The sequence below is a fragment of the Oncorhynchus keta genome, chromosome 28 (assembly GCF_023373465.1).
Source record: "Oncorhynchus keta strain PuntledgeMale-10-30-2019 chromosome 28, Oket_V2, whole genome shotgun sequence".
Classification (NCBI taxonomy): domain Eukaryota; kingdom Metazoa; phylum Chordata; class Actinopteri; order Salmoniformes; family Salmonidae; genus Oncorhynchus; species Oncorhynchus keta.
In genome coordinates this window covers 41659368-41681348 of record NC_068448.1, presented here as the reverse complement: position 1 = coordinate 41681348, position 21981 = coordinate 41659368, and the positions used below count along the sequence as shown (strand labels likewise).

At 42.4% G+C, this 21981-nt stretch overlaps 1 protein-coding gene across 4 annotated transcripts in view; it reads left to right on the top strand.

Annotated features, from left to right (window-relative positions):
- The first annotated feature begins 1646 nt into the window (after window positions 1-1646).
- Window positions 1647-21981, top strand: part of LOC118361376 (nuclear receptor coactivator 3-like) — a 117511-nt gene continuing 97176 nt past the window's right edge. For 3 of the 4 annotated variants that reach the window (XM_035741255.2, XM_035741256.2, XM_035741254.2), the window contains exon 1: window positions 1647-1777. The gene's annotated coding sequence lies outside the window, so the exon portion shown is untranslated. The remainder of the gene's footprint in view (window positions 1778-21981) is intronic. The other variant, XM_035741257.2, reaches the window with a different exon arrangement.

The following is a 21981-nucleotide window of genomic DNA, read 5'->3' as shown; positions in this document are numbered from 1 at the left end:
AGAGGAGAGATTGACTGCATCACTAGTTCGCCTTTGTGGGAGGTATTCACGTGTTGAAAGCACCAAACTGTCTGTTCAAATAGCTAACACACAGCTCAGACACGCATACATACTCCACAAGACATGCCACCAGGGTTCTCTTCACAGTCCCCAAGTACAAAACAGACTCTAGGAAATGTGCAGTACTACAGAGAGCCATGTCTACATGGAACTCTCTTCCACATCAAGTAACTCAAGCGAGCAGTGAAATCAGATTGTACATTGTAATGTTGTGGTATTGTGGATTTTATATTGTACATTTGTATTAACATATGAATAATATAATGATGTCTTGTATGATGCGTTGTTTTACGTAGGATGTAGGCTGTTTCATTTGATTTATTGTGATGTAATTGTTTTATCTCTGTTTGAACACTAGGAAGAGTACTTGGCAGTAGCTAATGGGGATCCTAGTAAATACAATATACTAAATACTAAATAATAGCAATACATCTGTGTCCCTCTTTACCCGTCTTCCAGCCATTCTGCCACTCCATACCTGTTTTTACACTCTCTTCTCCTTCTCTCTACCTGATTCTCACTTTCTTCCTATCGCTCTCCCTCCCTCAAGCTCTACCCCTCCCTGGCACAGCTGAAACCCTACTCTCTGCCTGTGTGTGTGCCTACTCCCCTGCCTGCCTGGTATCACCATGGTGATGGGTTGGTGCTATCCTGCCCTGTCTCTTCTTGGCAGGGGTACAGGTTCTGGGCCGACTGTGCAGATTGTGCCCCAGTCCCCAGGCCACCATGCAGGCTCTGACGCCACCGGTCCACACTGACCCTGCCAGCTTCCCCATATTGAGTCCACATATGGGCCTCATCTATAAGACATACAGGCCTGGAGGTCCCACTGTTCTACAGATACTAAATGAAACCACGCAGCCCTTTCCAGGTCCAGAAAATATTAGTACAGCTTGCAATTCAGAGTTAGCTCTCACTAAGGAGTAAAGACTGCCAGACTAAATTAAAGCATCATGCCATTTAATAGCAGTTCAATCAAACTCAAAATCACGGTTAAAGTGGTTTGATTGAATATGGCACCTCGCAAACTATTACCACTCATAACAAATAGAGAGATACGTGATCATGTGCAAACGCAAGCAAGGTTTGAAATGATTATGTTTTAGTGAAACATTATATAATGTTTGAGTTTCTTGCTGTCAATTTGAAGTCTACAAATTATTAGCAATAATGTTCCTGGCCCTCTCACCATCCGCTCATGAAAAAATCGGCCCAGCGGCTGAATTTAGTTGATGATCCCTGCTGTAAATGTTATAAGTTTACTTAGACATTATGTCCAATCCACACCCCTTCTGCAAATCGTCATGGCCATGTTAGAGCAGATGATAGCAGAACAGCCTATTAGGTAATACAGGCATTTCCACACAACAAGTCACTGTTTGCTTTTCAAGTGCTCCTCATGTTAACTAAAAATAAACACCATGGCATTTTTCTGCTCTAATATCGTCGCTGTCAGCCGTCTACACCAGAACTCGAGATCTCCTCTTGGGGGCATACGTAGTTGTAGTCCGTATCCGGGAGGTCTGCCCTAGCGAAAAGAACAGTGTTCGACGGGAAATAAAACTACGCTACCCAGAAACCCCAACGCTCAGCCACAAGCTGGCTTCTTGGGCTTCGGGAGTGTTTCCCATTTAAACAAACACAGCGCTGAAGATGGCGGAGAGTTAATAGCGAAACGAAGAAGATATCGGTGCGCTCACAGAGATACATCGTTTTGGTGAGTTTACGACGTTTTCCCCTTTACACGTTCCTTCTATACCAAGCTCGGTTTTGCGCACGAATAGCATTGTCCGTCGTTCGGTTGGACGGACTTTGTTGTCCACTAATGTGTAGTAGGACTCTATACACTCTTCATAACACAATACAGGTTGGTGCGCCGCACACACGGGCACTGTGCATATTCCCGTTTATTTTGACAGCAAATGAAAAGTATAACTCCAGGTCCAAGCCAAGGTCATGGATTTTGGTGTGGGTATAGCGCGCTGTACCCTATGGTCTCTGGCATAGTGGCTTTGAACCTATTAATGGTCATAGCCGAGAAATTGAAAATAAAGTGCCCTTTAGTTTGGAACTTGAAGGGACACATTTTCTAACTTACTAAGAGGACAAGGTTGAGAGAGAAAAAAAGTGCTGTTTATGTTCTGGCACACTTGGCGCGGACGACACGACATAAATGACAGTATTTTCTGACTCGTAAACTAGCCTAGGACATGTTGCTTTCATTCGGTAAGTTCATGTCGCCCGTCGGCGCAGGGGTAAAGTCTAACCAAGTCAAATGTAAATGCGCTCTATCTCTCTCCCTCTCTCTCCCTAGCTCTCTCTCTAGTTCGCTCACTCACACCTCTAGTCAAGGTTTACTTCACCGAAGGAGATTTAACTTTACAGCGATGATTTGCTGTGTGTTGCTCCATTATTACATTGTTATTGCTGCTCGAGTTTGTTACATGGTGCCAGTGTATGTCGGTACGTCGCAGCCTACATGTGATACCCATCCTACTATTGATACACTGCAGCCAGCTGCAAATGTTGCTCGTCTATGTTCAAGTTAGATACAGGGCCACCCAATCAGATTGAGCAACAACAATAAAAAATACGAGTTGATTTGATTTGTTGTGCTCTTTAATTGTCAGATGAGTTGTATTTTTACCTGAACATGCAAACATCATCAGATAGAATTCCTAGCAAGCGGTGCACTGGGTTCGTCAGAATTTATGAAACGGAAATGGGATGAATTCTCTTACAGGTTGGCGTTGCCCCAAAAAAATATTGAACTGCTAAAAAATATTGAACTGAAAGCGACTCCCCCAATAAGCCACGAATATGACTGCATTGAGGCGTATGTCACAGTGCTTCTATGGCGTTATGCACCGTTTCAAGGACTGTTTCAGTTGTACATCTAGCAAACAAGACAGCACTCAATCCAGTTCCGTTGTCACAGCCAGCACACAGAGTTATGGCCTATTTTAGCTTTTTTTTTAAAGGCAACATTTTCCTCTCTGCCTCATGGCAAAATGTGTAGAATAGCACGAGTTTCCATATAAAACGGCAAATTATCCCCCCACTGGTTCCTTGCACATTGTTTGAAGAATCAACGGAATGATTTGAATAAAAAATAAACAATGTAGCTAGTCTGTGTGTGTTGTCAAATGTTGACTAAGGGAGTATATATTCTAGTGAATTTGCTGTAGCCTATTGAGCCTATGGAGAAGGGGCGACAGGGAAGGGTTGTCATAGGTCATAACTCTGTACATGGATACTTTTAGGAGGTGTGCACTGTGCAGAGATGTGATTCTGGTTCACATGATAAGGGTCCGAACGCCAATAAGGGACAGACGTGTGGCGTGCAAGTCAGACAGTGCTCTCCCAGGATACAGTAGACAATGTGCAGATAGTGTCGATGTTTCCTCCACCCGATCCCAACGTGGTTTGTTTAATTTCCCGTCTTACATGTATGTCAGTGTCATCTTAGACTTTGCTGCAACTTGTCGTGTGTGTGTGTGTGTGTGTGTGTGTGTGTGTGTGTGTGTGTGTGTGTGTGTGTGTGTGTGTGTGTGTGTGAAATAGTTAATCTACTCTAAAGGTCCTGTCTTTTATGACCCTCCCCCACTCCCTATTTATATAACCATCCCGTTGCATAGTTATTTTACTTGAATTATTATAGAAACATCTATGATCTTATATATTGTTCTTCTGCTTATTAATATAGTGTCTCCATGTGTCAAAGAGAGAGTCTAGGAGGTGTGTCGCAGGCAGCAGGGCCAGGGCAATAAGGTTGAGTTAATTATAAAAGCCTCGGTTTAAATTTAGCTCTGTGTCTCCGGCTTTGTTCCCGGATGACCTGGCTGTGTGACTGTGTTGCCTGGGTAGAGGGCCGAGTAGAGGGTGTGGCGGCCGGGCTGACAGCGTCTTGTTCCTCAGCGCCCGCTGGCAGATTTTACAGTGATGTCTCTCTGTGGCCAAACCTTCAATTAACAGACACACGCTCACACCCTCGCAGTCACACACACTTGCCCCACCTCTCCCCTCCACGCTGGCTTACAGAGGGCTCCTAAATTGAGGTGGTGCAGGGAGACTGGACATAGACAGGCTGCTGGGCCTATAGGCCCCCAGATGGGGGTTGGGGATAGTAGTTGGATGGGGGGTGACAGTGATGCATGGTGTTTGCTAAATAGAAGAAGGGGGGTCGAGGGCAGGGGTGATGTTAGTGACTGGGTCCGGCTGTGGGGGTGAGGGGTGGAAGGAGGAGGATAGGCAATGGGTGCTAAGCAGAGGAGGCAGTGGGGACTACCACACTAGTCTGGGATGATGGGGAGGAGACAAGGGGGGATGTGTGTGTGTGTTGGTTCGGGGCTGGGGGGGGTGGGGGATGTTTGTATTTGTAGTGACTCAGGGAAGTGGCTCAGGTTAAGCTACCTGTCACAGATCCCTCCGGAACTTTCATTACGCACACCTGGCCCCTATTCCCAGTGATTAGTAATTGTATAAGTGTGTCCTTGGTTTACCATTGTCCTGTCGATTATTGTTCCAATGTCCGTTGGTTCATGTGAGTACCTGTGCTTTGGCTTTCGTGCCATTGTGGATTGTGCAGATGATTACGGGTCTCGTCCCGTGTGTTAATCATTGTGCCCTTGTGTTATTTATTCGAGGTACTCCTCGCTCTTTTGTTTGGGTTTCAACCCTGTGTTTTGTTACGTGTTTGTTTGGTCTTCGTCCCCGCGCCTTTAAAACGATTACGCATTCCTGCGCCTGTCTCCCGACCCTTTATTCCAGCGTGACACTACCTGCTGGAATTTTTTACCTCATTATTAATCTTTTTGTCTGTTTCCTCCTGCTCTTTTTGCTGCGAGTTTGTTCATCACATCTCTTTCTCTTCAGTTTGTATGTGTCGGCCTCTCTCTTGCTCGCTCTATGGTGTGTGTGACAGTGCCCCTGTCTCCCCCAGCTGCAGTGTGATGAGCTTATCTGTTGCGTTGCCTCTCTCTAAACCAGAGAGAGGTGGCCGTCCTGATGCCTGAGGTTTTGGGTATTTTCAGGCAGTGTACCCTTCTCCATAAGGACAGGTTTTTGAGTTGTCCTGTCACTTGGACCTCTAATTAAGCAATAAGGCCCGAGGAGGTGTGGTATATGGCCAATATACCACAGCTAAGTGCTGTTGTTAGGCACTATGCCATATATAACAAACCCCTGAGGTGCCTGATTGCTACTATAAACCTGTTACCAACGTAATTAAGGTAGTGCAAATAAATGTTTTGTCATACTCGTGGTATACGGTCTGATATAACACGGCTGTCAGCCAATCAGCATTCAATTAAACTGGGTGGTTCGTGCCCTGAATGCTGATTGGCTGACAGCCTTGGTATATATTGGCCATATACCACACCCCCTCATGCCTTATTGATTAAATGCAGATTAGACTGGGCTGCAGAATACACACAGACACACACAGACTGACAACAGTAGCAGCTAATTCTATCTAGTTGTGGTGTATAACGTTGAGGTCTATGCCCAGGGCAGACCTTTATCTCCCTGTCTTTCTACTAGCACAGAAGAGAAAAGACTACTTGTTGCGTCACTGCCAAGTCATTCACTTCCTAAGTGAGCAGCATTAAACTGACAAACCCTGAACTAGCCACTCATTTCTGTACCAAAGACATTTTAGCGGCTGGCTCTTGCGATCAGGTCTGAAGTTAGAAGATTGCTTGGCACGGGCTGGACCACTACGGGGTGTTTCAGAGAAGATTGCGTGTGTAGTCTGAGCACAGCCGCAATGAAAGTCTCTGTGCCCAGTTGAATATTTGTACATTTGAATGGTTGCGGTATCTGTGTGCTTACGGCTTACAGAAGCAGTAGGTGTCAGGTTGCCGACGGAGTTGTGTGTTTGTGCGCGTGTGCGTACATGCGTGCGTGTGCACGTGTGGTTTTGAAAGTAGGTTCCCTGGTAAACCGGTTTTGAAAGCAGACCAGCATGCACTTGAGTGTCGCCGGTTAAGTTCGGAAGTAGAACTATCTTTAACAACTAGTTTCCGGTTACCAAAAATGTGTTGATCACTGCTGTTTAAAATGTGGTGCGCTTAAGAAGCCCCTGTAGGAGGGAGGGGGAGAGGAGAGAGAGAGAGGACTGATTGAGATGAGGGAAGGAAACAGGACAGGAGGAGAGGGGACAGTTGGAAAGGCTGTTGTATGTGATTCTCTTCGCCTTATTTCCAGCCAGTGCCTCCAGTACACCTCATGTTCTCAGGTTTCTGATCTTTACTGAGCTGTCTGTCTCCCCTGTGAGAGGAATGCCAAGTGTCTCTCTCTCTCTCTCTCTCTCTCTCTCTCTCTCTCTTTTCCCACCCCCTGTCTTGTACCAATTCCATCACTTGCTTTCCATCTTTTTCTCTGCCTCTCTCTCTCTCCCTCTCTATCCCAGACTCCATCTCTCCCCTCTCTCTCTTTCATTACTCATAATTCATTTAATTCTAAGTCTTAATCCCCTTTAAGGCTGAATCACAGAATTCAGGCTAAATAAGTTAAGTCTGCTCTTAAATGACTGGGAGGTGAGAAGGTGATTTGAATGTGCATGACGTTTTGTGTTTTTGCAAGTATGTATTGTGCATCCGTGTGTGTGTTTTAGGAGGGGTGCGTGTGTGCCTGTGTGTGTTTGCACATGCAAGGATGTGTGTGTGTGTGTGTGTGTTTTGTAAGCACATGTTTGCGTGTGAATGTATGCGACTGTGCGTGTGGATGGGATGGCATTGTGTCATGTGGGTGTTGTACCTGCCTGCCTGGTGCGGGTGTGTTGTGTGACGCGAGCTAGCGAGCTCTGCTGGAATGCTTTCCAGATGGAGCTGGTTGGAACCAACTCTGTGACATCCTCCACCATGTCCTGCTCCCTCCAGCTCGACTCTCCTGTCAGCTCCGTGTTGCCTGTCCACAGACCAACAGCACAACACTAAATAATGACACATATTTTAATGGCCAAGGGCTGTAGGACCGCTTTGATTGACAATAAATGATTCAGTTACTCAATAATATTCATTAATATATGCATGACCTAATTACGTTCCCCCCTGCGTTTCCCTCATTTCAGTTCCTCCCCATGAATATTTTAATCGAGGTAAAATAAGTGGCATGTATTACCGTTTAATGACTACGTATTTGATTATTTTTCAAATGTTTTTATGCAACCAATTCATAGACACGGGAACCAATGCATTACCTCATACTCTGACTCACTGGTGGACGATCAGTCAATGGTTTGGACAGAGTTGCTCTTTTCTTTTGTCTGAGAGTACAGGTCTACATATGTGTGAGGGAGGGAGGGAGGGCGGGATAAATAGGAGAAAGAAGAGGGGGGGGGAGGAGGAGAGTGTCATTTTTATTAACGTGGCGACTCCCGCTAAAATTCAGGGAGTGCTGTTGCATCCAGCTGTTACTGGTTGGGCGAAGCTTCGTTGCCACGGCAACTCAGCCCTGCGCTCAAGGTCGTTCATCCAGTTCTGAACCGAGCAGCGTGCTACACACACACACACACACACACACACAATGCTTATGCACACGGATGGAGAGAGCGAGAGAGGAGGGGAGGAGAATGGGAGAGACGAACGGAGAAAGAGAAGAGAACCGCTTCAATGTGACCAATCACAAGCACTTCACTGCCCCCCTCTTTCCTCTATAAAGGAAGAAAGAAAAAAATAGAGAGCCCCTGGCCTTGGGGGTTGTAGGTTCTTCTGCCAGTTGATAAAATATTTAGCTGGTCAGAAGTAGGGAGGGAGGAATGGAGAGAGGGGGATAGTTGGAAGAGAGGAGAGCGGGGGAGATGCAGAGGAGTGGTGAAAGGGGTTTGTGTTGTGTTCTCTACATGTTGCATTGCTCTGAGACTACTAGCTGATGTTGCTACCTGGAGTCTTCTTCAAAGCCTCTCTTTCCCAAGCCCAGGGTGTTGTTAGCCTCCCTGAGGGGTAAATGTGTATAGGGCTGGACGATATGGCCAAAATATCATATCACAATATTTTTCTCATCGTTAAAGGTATGACCATATTTTAATGGCATTTTATGTTCTTGAATCAACAAAGTTCTAAATATGATCAGTGCTTGACTTGGACTGAAGTAGGGGCCGGTACTCAATTTTGGTGCCGATACTGTTTGTATTTAGATGCAGGAGCTCCACAATACTTTTGAGTGTGAAGTTTGACCCAGTGGTTGGATTTTTACAGTGAGGAGGCAACAGCAAATGTAGACTTTTCTTGCACAGGGTGAGGCTTTTTATTTGCAGCCTGACAAAATACACTGGCCAAAGCCGTACAGATATTTACAACAGAAAATAACAAACTGGTCATTGATCAAAGATCATCTGGATACAAATATGTAGAGCTCTATCAAAAGAAAAACCCAGGCTGCAAATATGCCTGTAACCCAGCAGCATTCCCACCTGTCCTGTCCAACAAATAAGGAAATGACAGGTGCTTAAATACATATACCCATGATGCAACAGCCAATGAGAATCAGTTTTGAGTCAGGGTACTCAATTAACATTCAATTGCATGAATTTCAAAATACACATCCTCAGATGATAAACCCACATTAATAACCTTAAGTTACACATGTCAATAAAGGTTCGAAAATTTCCTTAGCATAGATACACTTTGGGGTATGAACATGTACGTCCCTCCAGGATAACCTATTACTGCATTACCCGTCAATGGAAAAACCATGCTCTAATGGGCCTCATTTGCCTGTCAATTCTCTGAACAGGAAATGAACAGAAACCCCTCTTCAATCACAGAGGGAAACAAGGTAATCCTTTACATTTCTACAGCTTTACCTAATTCTCTTGATAAACATGTTCACATCACAGTTGGAACTGTTATACGTGTTAGGAGGAGTAACGTTTTACCTTGGAAATGCACAACAATAGGTTTCTGCACCAAACCATAGGCCATCGCTCCAACCTCAAACTCTAATACACGTTTCTCATCTTTTACAGGTGATCAACTACCCACATCGGGACCACACGTCAATACAAAATAATGAATGTGCTTCTCATTATAAATCGTTTGTGATCTCTGGTCATTTATGGTAATATAGGCAAGGCTTTAGATAGGAAAATTGTTGCAAAGAGGAACATGCGCTCAAGCAGTAGAACATTTTGAGATAATTATCTGTGGTGTAAAAAATACTTTAAAGTACTACCTAAGTCGTCTTTTGGGGGTCATTTTTACTTGATTTATATTTGGACTATTTTCACTTTTACTCCACTACATTCCTAAAGAAAATAATGTACTTTTTACTTCATACATTTTCCCTGACATCCAAAAGTATTTCCGAATGCTTGGCAGGACAGGAAAATTGTCCAATTCACACACTTATCAAGAGAACATCCCTGGTCATCTCTGCTGCCTCCGATCTGGCAGGCTCCCTAAACATAAATGCTTAGTTTTTAAATTATGTCTGAGTGTTAGAGTGTGCCCCTGGCTATCCGTAAAAATAAATAAAAGTAAAATGGAAGTCGTACTGTCTGGTTTGCTCAATATAAGGCATGTGAAATGATTTATACTTTTGATACTTAAGTATATTTAAAACCAAATGCTTTTAGACTTACTCAAAGTAATATTTTACTGGGTCACTTTCATTTTCTATTAAGTACACTACCGTTATAAAGTTTGGGGTCACTTAGAAATGTCCTTGTTTTGGAAAGAAAAGCACTTTTTTGTCCATTTTAAAATAACATCAAATTGATCAGAAATACAGTGTAGACTTTGTTAATGTTGTAAATGCAAAACACCAGCCTCAACGTCAACATTGAAGTGGCGACTCTGGGATGGGGCGACTTCTTTGCAACTCTGCCTAGAAGGCCGGCATCCCGGAGTCGCCTCTTCACCGTTGACGTTGAGACTGGTGTTTGGCGGGTACTATTTAATGAAGCTGCCAGTTGAGGACTTGTGATGTGTCTGTTTCTCAAAGTAGACACTCTAATGTACTTGTCCTCTTGCTCAGTTGTGCACCGGGGCCTCCCACTCCTCTTTCTATTCTGGTTAGAGCCAGTTTGCACAGTTCTGTGAAGGGAGTAGTTGAACGAGATATTCAGTTTCTTCGCAATTTCTCGCATGGAATAGCCTTAATTTCTCAGAACAAGAATAGACTGGAGAGTTTCAGAATAAAGTTATTTGTTTCTGGCCATTTTAAGCCTGTAATCGAACCCATAAATCCTGATGCTCCAGATACTCAACTAGTCTAAAGAAGGCCAGTTTTATTGCTTCTTTTAATCAGGACAACAGTTTTCAGCTGTGCTAACATAATCGCAAAAGGGTTTTCTAATGATCAATTAGCCTTTTAAAATTATAAACTTGGATTAGCTAACACAACGTGCCATCGGAACACAGGAGTGATGGTTGCTAATAATGGGCCTCTGTACGACTATGTAGATATTCCATAAAATCTGTTTCCAGCTACAATAGTCATTTACAAAAAAATGTGCTTTTCATTAAAAAACAAGGACATTTCTAAGTGACCCCAAACTTTTGAACAGTAGTGTATATTTACTTTTACTTAAGTATGACAATAACTACTTTTTCTACCACTGGTAATTATGTGAGAAATGGCGGGGGGGAAGTATTTTTGCAAAAAATATTGATATACTGTAAGTTATGATGAACCTCACAGGCTGGTGAAAGTGCATGGTGATCTTGATGCTCCTTTCCAATAAATATTGAGGGTCTTATTCTGGTGACATGATGATCGATGCGAACAACAAAAGAAAGGGAATATTGAATGATCCCCCAATATTGAATAATCTCCCAAAAACGTTGTAAAATTATAGTCTAGAAACTAAAGCGTTGGTTGTCTTCCTCTCAGACTTCCATATCTTCTCCCTGGACCTCTGAATTGTCCACCTTTTGAACATCAGACTCTGAGGCCTCACCTTCACTGTCACTTTCCAACCTTGTTGAGGATGACTCGTTGTCGGGCTCAAAAAGCCTAAAATTTGCCCGGATGGCCACCAACTTTTTTAACCTTTGTTCTGGTCAGCCTGTTGCGTGCTTTGGAGTGTGTGGTCCCAAACAGGGACCAGTTGTGCTCTGAGGCGAATGATGTTTGTGGGATTTGGAGGATGATAGAGGCTACAGGGGAAAGAGCCTCAGATCCACAAAGTCCCTTCCACCGAGTGGTTGATGAGATATGTTGGCACGACTGCCATATTGCATCACCATCCCAAAGCCCTTGCTTGGAAGTGTACTTCACTAGACTGCCAAGAACCTTGCCCTCATCCAGGCCAAGGTGGCGAGACACGGTAGTGATGACACCATAGGCCGTGTTGATCTCTGCACCAGACAGGATGCTCTTGCCAGCATACTTGGGGTCCAACATGTAAGCTGCGGCGTGTATGGGCTTCAGGCAGAAGTCTTCACGCTTTTTGATGTATTTCAGAACTGCAATTTCCTCTGCTTTGAGCAACAGTGAAGTGGGCAGGACAGTACGGATTTCTTCTCTCTTACATCTGCAAGCAGAGTCTGAACATCAGACAGCATGGCATTGTCTCTCTCAGTCTGTGCAATAGCTACTGCAATAGGTTTCAGGCTGCTTACCACTCTCTCCCAAAATACATAATCCAGGAGGATCCTCTTGATTGGGCTGTCCATTTCGGCAGACTGTGATATGGCCATTTCTTGGAGAGACTCCTTCCCCTCCAGGAGACTGTCAAACATGATGACAACACCACCCCAATGGGTGTTGCTGGGGCAGCTTCAATGTGGTGCTCTTATTCTTCTCACTTTGCTCTGTGAGGTAGATTGCTGCTATAACTTGATGACCCTTCACATACCTAACCATTTCCTTGGCTCTCCTGTTGAGTGTATCCATTGATTTCAGTGCCATGATGTCCTTGAGGAGCAGATTCAATGTATTAGCAGGAACAGCCAATGGGTGTGATGTTAGGGTAGGGTAGCAGAAATTGATAACAAGTTAGAAATGATTTAAACACCATTTGCTGTAGGCTACTATTTACTAGTTAACATAAAAAAATAATGTATGTCATAAAATATATTCACCCCACCCAGTATTGTAATCAAAACTTACCAGAAAGCACGTAGTCCTTGGCTCAGACAGTGTAGTAGTGTGGGATAAATATAATCTCATTAGTGTGCAAGATCTTGAGAATCTGCTGTACATGTGATGGAAGATTGCACTGTGCATGCAGAGGTTTGCAAATCCATTGAATTGGGGATAGTTTATCCAAAATATGCTACAGGACCTAGAATTGCCTTACATGTATCCCACAAAAAAGGTTCACCGTTATAAGCTAACTTCTTTGATGAATATAAACAAAATTCCCCCCAAATCCCAGGCTGAACTTCCCATGGAAAATTTACCAGAAGGTTTCTGACCCTTTGCAACCCTAGTAGTAACCAAAAAAAGTGTTAAACAAATCCAAATATATTTATATTCTTTAAAGTACTCACCCTTTGCCAGTGTCCTGTTGAAAAACACATGATAGTCCCACTAAATAAAGGCTAAATGTTTATTTTTTTTAAATGACAATTTTGTGGAAATTTTGCTTAAATGCTTTGTCCCCAAGGGGATTTAGGAAATTTCCCTATGAGGGAGAATTTTCCTTGTTTTGCTATCCTTGTGGGGACATTTGTGGATTTTATTTTACCTTTTATTGTACTAGGCAAGTCAGTTAAGAACAAATTCTTATTTTCAAAGACTGCCTAGGAACAGTGGGTTAACTGCCTGTTCAGGGGCAGAACAACAGATTTGTACCTTGTCAGCTCAGGGATTCAAACTTGCAACCTTTCAGTTACTAGTTCAACGCTCTAACCACAAATTCTTATTTTCAATGACAGCCTAGGAACAGTGGGTTAACTGCCTGTTCAGGGGCAGAACACCAGATTTGTACCTTGTCAGCTCGGGGATTCGAACTTGCAACCTTTCGGTTACTAGTTCAACGCTCTAACCACTAGGCTACCCTGCCGCCCCACAAAGATAGAAGAACCAACCAACCCACACACACATACACACATTTAGTCACTTTCCTGAGTATGACACAGATGCTTGTTAAAGGAGTCCGGAAAGGGGCGTGTGTAAGGGGGTTCTGTTAAAAAAAAACACGTTATTTCCATTGTTAAAGAGTGAGTCTTGTTTATCTGTTGAAGAGCTCCATCCCCTACACACACACATACACACATACATATACACACACACGTTATGTTCTTCTATACTCGTGGGTATTTACATTTAATTTCCATTCAAAATCCTTTTTTCCCTAACACCTAAACCTAGCCTTAAAACCTTACCTTAACCCAAACCCTAAGTCTAAACCTAACCTTTAACCCCTTACCCTAACCCTAACCTAATCCCTAAGCTTAAATAGTTTTTGTCCTCATGGGGACGTGGGAAATGTCCCCACAATGGATAATTTTCCTTGGAAATTGTTGGTCCCCACAAGGATAGAAGAACACACGCACACACACATTTGTAAGGGTTGGAGCACAGCTAGCGAGTGACTTGACTCTGCCTGAACCCAGCTGGTATGTGACCACCTCCTCATCCCATTCACGGGTACACCATGTCACCAGCATCTATCATCATCAGGGAAGGGAGACGAGGTTCTGCAGGATCCTACACCCCTCCCTGTCTCCAACCCCACCTCTCGTTACCTTGGCCTCAGCCCTCCTAGCGTGCTATGATCCAACATGGGTCTCGTTGCCTCCCCTTTTGGAGGTCATTTTGTTGTCGTAGTGATGTCACAGAGATGCTGTTTACCTGGCCCCAACCCTGGCAACAGTGTAGCGATGTACAGGTAACTGACAAAATAAAGGAAACACCAACAAATTGTCTTAATAGGGCATTGGGCCTCCACGAGCCAGAACAGCTTCAATGCACCTTGGCATAGATTTTTACAAGTGTCAGGAACTCTATTGGAGGGATGCGACTCCAGTCTTCCATTAGAAATTCCATCGTTTGGTGGAAAACACTGTCTCAGACGGCGCTCCAGAATATCCTATAAGTTCTCAATTGGTTTGAGATCTGGTGAATGAGATGGCCATGGCATATGGTTTACATCGTTTTCATGCTCATCAAACCGTTCAGTGACCACTTGTGTCTTGTGGATAGGGGTGTTGTCATCCAATAGGGGCATAGATAATGGCCACCCCAGCATTTTTATGCCTGGCCCTAAGCGTGATGGGATATCAATTTCTTAATAAACTCAAGAACCACAACTGTGTGAAAGCACCTGATTTCAATGTACTTTGTATCCCTCATTTACTCAAGTGTTTCCATTATTAGGGCAGTTACTTGTGTATCCTCTTCTACAAGTTTACAATGCAGCAGGAGACTGGCAATTAAACACTCCTTATTATGCATCCTGGTCCTTTCATTTCTTCCTCTCCTCAGTGTCTTCTAGCAAATAGAGCCATCTAGTAGATGAGCACTCTGATGATTTTCATAGCGAGAGAAGATCCTTATTCCTCTGTTCGGTGCATAAACCCCACTCCCTGCAAACTGTATTTCTGATCAATGCCAGCTTCTCTGCCAAGCTGGTGGATTCCAAACTCTGCTGTGGACAGGACAGCTGTAGCCACGGCTCTTCCTTCTCCAAATGGCTAGGCTGAGCATAGACAACAGTACATATAGAACTCAAAAGGATCGCTTTTGCGCTGAGCCTCTTGCCTAGATTAATCGTGGAGGGGAACACTGTCGTGGTTTTGTGGGTGTCGTTAATCAACCTAACCTCAATCTGCTTCATGAACAACTCTACTGTACAGCTGGGAGTTGATAAATACAGTAGACACCCACTTCTGTAGCATCAGCTTTCGCTCTCCTCTAGATTAAACTAGTAGGCCTAATTCCCCTGAGTCGCTCCGAGTTATATTAAATCGGCAGTGACAACAGAATTTCATTCTTTAGTGAGAGAAAGGGGACAGAATTGAAATATTGATTTCATGCCATTCAAGACAACGGCGCTCATTCTTACTTTTTTATTTGGGGCTTTTCTAGGTTTCAGTTTTTATTGTGAATGGTTAAGTGCATTCCATAAGGCCAGATGTACAGCTGAGGGGGTGGCGGGCAGTGTCTGTCATCAACTATTTACGAGTCTGTGTTTGTCCGTGTTGGTGTGTGTTTCTGTGTAGCCTGCCTGAATGGACCTCCCCTTGCTCTCCTGCAACCAACAAACCACCGGACCGCTAACGCTATGCTAACCAAGTAAACAAAACTGACCAGCTAACACGATGCTAACCAAGTAAACAAACCGGCCAGCTAATGCTATGCTAACCAAGTAAACCAACTTCTCTCTCAACTTTCACAGCCCTGGCTGGAGGGCTGGGTGGCCTAGGTGGAGAATGCTCCTGGTCATTTCCATGTAAAAAAAAAAGACCCATGTGTACCAATGTGAAGTTCATAGGAGCCGATATAGGAGTCGATATATAAAATTTAAAAAACTGACATATAAAGTTTTCAACTATTTTCCTTCCTAGAAGATTCGGAATAAGCAAAGGCTTTGATGTCTGGTCAAACAAATGGAAAAGGGGTTTTAGAAAACATCTACCAGAAAAAGTCTTAACCCTTTGACACGTACCAACTAGTAGAGGTTGACCGATTATGATTTTTCAACGCCGATACTTAAAAAATAAAATAATGACAATGATAACCATACTGAATAAACACTTATTTTAACATAATATAATACATCAATATAATCAATTTAGCCTCAAATAAAATGAAACCTGTTCGATTTGGTTTAAATAATGCAAAAAAAAAGTGTCGGAGAAGAAAGTAAAAGTGCAATATGTGCCATGTAAAAAAGCTAACGTTTAAGTTCCTTGCTCAGAACATGAGAACATATGGTTCCTGGTGGTTCCTTTTAACATGAGTCTTCAATATTCCCAGGTAAGAAGTTTTAGGTTGTAGTTATTATAGGAATTATAGGACAATTTCTCTCTCTACGATTTGTAATTCATATACCTTTGACTATTGGATGTTCTTATAGGCACTTTAGTATTGCCAGTGTAACAGTATAGCTTCCGTCCCTCTCCTCACCCCTACCTGGGCTCGAACCAGGAACACATCGACAACAGCCACCCTTGAAGCAGAGTTACCCATCGCTCCACAAAAGCCGCGGCCCTTGCAGAGCAAGGGGAACAACCACTCCCAGAGTGAGTGACGTTTGAAACGTTATTAGCGCGCACCCCGCTAACTAGCTAGCCATTTCACATCGGTTACACCAGCCTAATCTCGGGAGTTGATATGCTTGAAGTCATAAACAGCGCAATGCTTGAAGCACAGCAACGAGCTGCTGGCAAAACGCACGAAAGTGCTGTTTGAATGAATGCTTACGAGCCTGCTGGTGCCTACCATCGCTCAGTCAGACTGCTCTATCAAATCATAGACTTAATTATAACATAATAACACAGAAATACGAGCCTTAGGTCATTAATATGGTTGAATCCGGAAACTATCATCTCGAAAACAAGACGTTTATTCTTTCAGTGAAATACAGAACTGTTCCGTATTTTATCTAACGAGTGGCATCCATAAGTCTAAATTTTCCTGTTACTTTGCACAACCTTCAATGTTATGTCATAATTACGTAAAATTCTGGCAAATTAGGCGGCCCAAACTGTTGCATATACACTGAAGTGATACAATTTCACCTGGTTAATATTGCCTGCTAACCTGGAATTCTTTTAGCAAAATATAAAAATATATACTTCTGTGTATTGATTTTAACTTCTTGATGCACCCATCCCGTTAGCGGGATCATTTTCATCAACACCCGCTGAATTGCAGCGGTGCAATATAGCAAGTGCAATATAGCAAAACACAGATTAGCTTGTTGTTAATCCACCTGGCACGTCAGATTTCGATACAGCTTTTCGGCGAAACATAACAAGCCTTTATGTAAGGACATCTCTCTCAGTAGACAAAATATAACAAACAGCTAGCATCCAAGTAGATTGGTCACGAAAGTCAGAAAAGCAATAAATTAAATCGCTTACCTTTGATGATCTTCGGATGTTTGCACTCACGAGACTCCCGGTTACACAATAAATGTTAATTTTGTTCCATAAAGATGATTTTATATCCAATATACCTCCATTTGTTTGGCGCGTTATGTTCAGAAATCCACAGGCTCGAGCGGTCACGACATCGCAGACGAAAATTCCAAATAGTATCCGTAATGTCCATAGAAGCATGTCAAATGTTTTTTATAATCAATCCTCGGGTTGTTTTTAAAATATATAATCGATAATATATCAACTGGGACTGTAGATTTTTCAATAGGAAAGGGAGAGACAATGGCTGCCCCACTCGGTTGCGCAAGCAAAACTCTGCGAACACCCAGCTATCCACTGACGCGATGTGATCTTTCTCGCTCATTTTTCAAAATAAAAGCCTGAAACCATGTCTAAAGACGAGTGACACCTTGAGGAAGCCATAGGATGGTTGATATCCCTTTAAATGGAGGCAAGGCATCCAATGGAACAGAGAGCTTTCAGGAAAAACAGACTTCCTAGTTGGATTTTCCTCAGGTTTTCGCCTGCAATATCAGTTATGTTATACTCACAGACAATATTTTGACAGTTTTGGAAACTTTAGAGTGTTTTCTATCCTCATCTGACAATTATATGCATATTCTCGTTTCTGGACCTGAGAAATAGGCCATTTCAAATACGTTTGTTAGCCAAAAACGAAAATCCTGCCCCCTACACTCAAGAAGTTAAGAAAGGCATTGATGTTTATGGTTAAGTACAGTCGTACAGTTTTCACATTTGTTAAATCATCCCCCGTTTGGCGAAGTTGGCTGTCTTTGTTAGGAAGAAATAGTCTTCTCTGAGTTCGCAACGAGCCAGGTTAGCAGGCAATATTAACTAAATATGCAGGTTTAAAAATATTTACTTGTGTATTGATTTTAAGAAAGGTATTGATGTTTATGGTTAGGTACACATTGGAGCAAGACAGTCCTTTTTCGCGAATACGCACCGCATCGATTGTATGCAACGCAGGACACGCTAGATAAACAAGTAATATCATCAACCATGTGTAGTTAACTAGTGATTATGATTGATTGATTGTTTTTTATAAGATAAGTTTAATGCTAGCTAGCAACTTACCGTGGCTTCTTACTGCATTTGCGTAACAGGTAGTCTCTTCGTGGAATGCAATGTAATCAGGTGGTTAGAGCGTTGGACTAGTAACTGAAAGGTTGCAAGATTGAATCCCTGAGCTGACAAGGTAAAAATCTTTAATTCTGCCCCTGAACAAGGCAGTTAACCCACCGTTCCTAGGCCGTCATTGAAAATAAGAATGTGTTCTTAACCTCTCTGGGGTAGGAGGGCCGCTTGCGTCCCACATGGCCAATAGCCAGAGCACCAAATTCAAACACATTTCTATAAAAATCAAACTTTCATTAAATTACACATGCAAGATAGCAAATTAAAGCTACACTCGTTGTGAATCCAGCCAACATGTCAGATTTCAAAAAGGCTTTTCGGCGAAAGCATAAGATGCTATTATCTGATGATAGCACAACAGTAAACAATGAGAGAGTAAGATATTTAAACTCTGCAGGCGCGACACAAAACGCTGAAATAAAATATAAATCATGCCGTACCTTCGACGAGCTTATACTCTCCTATATGGCCCATAAACATCACAAATGGTCCTTTTGTTCGATTAATCTCGTCGATATATATACAAAATGTCCATTTATTTGGCGCGTTTGATCCAGAAAAACAACGCTTCCAACTTACGCAACGTCGCTACAAAATATCTCAAAGTTTACCTGTAAACTGACAAAACATTTCAAACTACTTTTGTAATACAACTTTAGGTATTTCTAAAAGTATATAAGCGATCAAATTGATGAAGGGATGATCTGTGTTCAATACAGGAGCAAAACAAACGCTACTTTTCTGGTTACGCGCCTGTATCAAAAGGTACACATGAAATGACTCTCGTTCTGATCTATGGTACTTCTTCATTACACAAAGGAAAAACCTCAACCATTTTCTACAAACTGGTGACATCCAGTGGAAGCGGAAAGTCGATTAGAATTGCAGGAAAGTCGATTAGAATTCTGGATTCCCCATGAAAACGTATTGAAAAGACAGTGACCTCAAAAATAAAAATCTGAATGGTTTGTCCTCGGGGTTTCACCTGCTAAATAAGTTCTGTTATTCTCACAGACATGATTCAAACAGTTTTAGAATGTTTTCTATCCAATACCAATAATAATATGCATATATTAGGATCTGGGACAGAGTAGGAGGCAGTTCAGTTTGGGAATGCTATTCATCCAAAAGTGAAAATGCTGCCCCCTACGCCAAACAGGTTAACTGACTTGCGTAGTTAAATAAAGGATGAATAAAGGTGTAAATAAATCAATTTAAAAAATCGGCCAAATCTGTGTCCAAAAATACCATTCCGATTAATCGGTCGAGCTCTAGTACCAACACACGGGTGTGATCATTCTACAGTGGTCCCTGCAGGATAACCTCAAACCGGTGTGATTTAGAACGCTTATTTAGAACGTCCAGTTACGATTGACGAAACCGCGTTTTGAGCTGGCCAAACTGTTCACAGAAACATATTGCACAAACAATCCTTACAACGTTGTGTCCTTGAATGTGACCAGTTTATTTTGGATGCAATGTTCAGACGTTCACAGAAGTAGCTACAGCACAACACAATCATCCAAACCGGAAAATGTAGGCTACGTTAATCCTAGGGAAAACTGAGGAACGATTGACCTAACACAAGTGGTCATATTTAGCTAACTCTCAGCTGACAAACCGTAATATGAATTAGCTAATAGCAATTTCTACTTACAATTCCTCATGTCATGGGTGAGCTCACCATTGATCAAAATAATTGAGTAAAACAGATTAAAAAAATTGAAAGTTATCCCCGCCCGCGTCAGCCAAAGATAAAGAGGAGACAAGAAGTTATTTCATTTCCATTTACGAGTTATCAATTTATTAATTGTCTTTTGTTTGGAGCGCTCCTGTCAGTGTTGAGTAAGGATACTCACCTGATTACGCATAGAAGTAGGCCTAGGCTACCAGGCTCGCGTGGAAATGTCGGCCTATAAATGCTCCCATTTTGGGGATCTGATAGTATTTCTCATTGTCTTAACTCACCATCACTGTGGAACATCTCAAAGTAATTTTTTTATTTGCCTCAAACAGCAAAGCAAACAGAGTCTGTTTTTATGTCCATTGAGAATGACAATAGTTCCTCAGTGTAGCCTATTTCATCAATCTTTCCAGATCTCAACCTTTCGATAACTCAGCATGAAAGGGGGAAAAATGTCATGCTCTGATCTGTTGGAAACTTCCTAAAATAGGTCTACCCGATTTACTTCTTATTCTTTGGGCAAATAGCCTACAGCTGTCTTCTCATTGGCGGGAGCAAGTTTGCTAGCACGAGCTTTGGACCGGAAGTTAATAGTTGATAGAATGGCTACGCATGGCCTGTCTGCAAGGAACAATGTGATTTATAGGATATTTATTTTAATCAAGATATTTTCTACCTGCGGGCTGCAATGTTTTTATTTGTTGGCTTTATGTAGGCTATTTTTACATATTGGAAATGGAAATATAAGTTACTTTTAGATTTGTGTCACTTTCATTTAGATTGAATTTTGATTAACCACATGACATTGATTTTGCGATATGAAGACTTGATTCTAAATGAACTGTTCCACGAAAAATGTGCATATGAAAATCATAACTGGCACGCGGATCAGTAGAAATGGTACGATAACTTGGCACTCCAAATGGAAAAAGGTTGCCAAACCCTGGTGTAGCCTATTAAGGCCAGCAGCAGTGGGAACAGTTATTGTTCTTCTGGTTAGGCTATATTGATCTCTGGCTCCCTCTTTAGTAATTTGTGTGTCTTCATTTTTAATCGCAGTGCTTAAAGCATCAGACAAGCTCAGTAGCCTACATATAGTTGATTTTATTCGAACATAAGGTATATGAAAAAATATATATGAAAAAAATACACATTTTAAAATTTCAACCAAGCGATTGGTCGAAAGCACAGACGACTCTCGGTCTACCAATATATATATTTTTAAAGTGGGGGACAGCCCTAATGATTTGTCACCCGTACTGAATAGACGTGAATAAAAAAATGAAGTACATTATGCTCCATATATATGGTATTCTACAGTAGAAACGACAACAAGATATCCAGAAAATAAGGCACTTTCTTTGATGGGAACGCACACATGTCCAAAGTTATTATTTGTAAGGAAAACCACCATGAAGGCAATGGCATCGCCAGCCAGAAAATGTGCCAGGTGGAAAAAGTTTTTGCAAGACTGCGCAAACGCCTGCATACTTGATCTGGGGAAACACTGGGGAAGTGCTTGGGCTCTCGTCGAAAAGAGAAGTTTGTCCGGCTCGGTAAAGCATCAAACATAAATTGCCTGCAACAGTGAAATGGCCTACTTCTATGGGAATTATTTAAAAAAAAAGTTTTATTTTTTAAATTTTACCTTTATTTTACTAGGCAAGTCAGTTAAGAACAAATTCTTATTTTCAATGACAGCCTAGGAACAGTGGGTTAACTGCCTGTTCAAGGGCAGAACGACAGATTTGTACCTTGTCAGCTCGGGGATTCGAACTTTCGGTTACTAGTCCAATGCTCTAACCACTAGGCTACCCTGCCGCCCCGAGGAGGCTGAACATACCTCAATTCAAACTGATGTAAGAAAATAAAACTCGTTTGAAAATAATTTGAAATTGACAAGTTGAAACACAGCCTATAGATAATTAGCAGGCAGCGTGTCTTGGTTTGAAGGCACCGCGGGTTAACTGTCCTGTTGCGTAACAATCACATTTTGGAACAGTGAGTGCATTGTGACGTCACGCACATAAAAAAACTCATGCTGGGGCAACTCAGATATTTGGAACTCAAGCTTAAGAA